Source organism: Uloborus diversus, chromosome 3, assembly GCF_026930045.1.
Source record: "Uloborus diversus isolate 005 chromosome 3, Udiv.v.3.1, whole genome shotgun sequence".
Classification (NCBI taxonomy): Eukaryota; Metazoa; Arthropoda; class Arachnida; order Araneae; family Uloboridae; genus Uloborus; species Uloborus diversus.
In genome coordinates this window covers 187,463,898-187,465,913 of record NC_072733.1, presented here as the reverse complement: position 1 = coordinate 187,465,913, position 2,016 = coordinate 187,463,898, and positions in this window count along the sequence as shown.

Sequence of the window (2,016 nt, the reverse complement as noted above, 5' to 3'; positions counted from 1 at the left end):
ATAAAAGAACACAATAAATAAAATAATTTGGAAATTGTATTTTAATAATTCTGTGGATGATCAATTTTAATAGCTATGGAATGATTATGATCATCATAGGTTCTTAAAGAAAGTAGATAATAATAAATTAAAAAAAAATAAATAAATACAATAAAATATTTTGACAGCTTAAATTCAAATTTTGTTTTCGTAAACACGAATTGCGGTTGGACCTTACTAGTTTTGTTATTCAAATTCATCTATATCGGTGCTTTTTCCTGAAAAACGTAATTTTACACAAAAAATTTTTTTAATGCTAAGTCCGCTTGAGTTAAGCCCTGAAAAAAGTATCAATAAAATCAAACTGCAGACGATTTGAAATTATGACAACGAAAATTTCGCTCTCTTAATAAATATTGAAAGCAATTGTCGTCATGGCAATATCCACTTTGGTTAAGTGAGGGTAATAAACAATTTGTCATTGCTCAATTAAAGAAAAGGAAAATATTTGTTGTAATCTTTACAAGTTCTTTTTAATATTTTTTTCCGTATGTTATCCATGAGGAATTGTAGCTCTTTTTTTTTTTTTTAATACAATATTTGATGTACTTTTTTTTTTTTTTTTTTAAGCTGAAGAAAATCATACTTAAATTGGAGAGGAGATAGTGAAAAATTCAAAATGGTGGGGAAAGCTCCCATGTGTGTGTGTGTCCAGTACAAAGTTGAAGGTATAAACTAATTTTGTTTTATAAGCAGAAATTAATGACATGAAAGTTATTACATATCATCCAAAAGGTCTAACAAAAGGCCTGTTAAAGGGAAGGCCTGTTGTATGATTTTTATTTGAAACTAAAATGTAGACATGGGGACATTGAAAAATTTCTGTTAAATTCCCCTCATTTACACCGGATATCCGTCGCATTAACACCGGATAACCATCCCAACAGTACCGGATAATCAGCCGGATACCCTGCAAAAAACTGCCGGATCCTGTCCGGAGGGGGCGGCTGGATCGGATATCGCCGGATAGTAAAGACATCAGCCGGATAGGTCAGATACCGGATAGCTACCGGATATCCGGTGCATCCCTAGTTAGGACTAAAAAATATTTGATAGACTAAAAAAAAAGAATTCAACAAATATCCGACTTGAAAGGAATTTCTACGCAGACGTTACTTTTATTTTCCCGATTATTTTTGAAACTGAAAATACCTCTGCTTTCTAAATTAATATAAATTTCAGATACGAGATGGCGAGACATGGATTTTTAGCATAGCAAAACAATGATTTTTATTGCGAAAATATTAAAATAAAAATATAGAGATTTAGCCAAGAGAGGGGAGGGGAAACATGGGGTTCCCGAACCTATTTTTTCTTTCGAAACACTTTCTGCCTTCCATCATCGAAGGTCGCCTAAAGCTGCATTTTTCTTTTCGAACTTCAGTTCCGAAAAATTACAGGAGGAAAATTCATGAACTCGATCCCTTCCCTCAACACTACATGAGATAGTCTACCATCGGGTCTTTACGACTTAAATTTCCCAAAAGGTCCAGGGCCTCTCTAAAATTGTCCTTTTGAAATTTCAATTTCAAAAAGCTTCCGGGGGGGGGGGGGCAGTTTCAAACCCCAATTCTTCCCTTAGCGCAGCGGTTCCAAACCCATGGGCCGCGGACACTGGCCGAGAATATGAAACATCAAGATATATCTTGGAGTCTTAATTTCCGTTTTGTTGCGAAAATTCGTCACTCTCACTCAAGAGCCCTGGCTCATAACCAATAAGGAACTTCAAGATTTTTCTTATTTCTTAGGAACAGGAACCTTCCCCCTGTAATTGAAGATGAAATCTAAAGAATCAGAAACCCCTTTAAAGAAAATTACCAGTGAAACCAGCACATATTAGCTTCAAGCTACAAGTTAAAAATGCTCCTCCTTTGTTCGAGACACTTGAGGGCTTTTCGACAACTTTCCTATTTGAATGCGACTTTTCATTGCAGTTCTTTTTTTTTTTCTTCTTTTAATAATGTAGAAATGCATCGG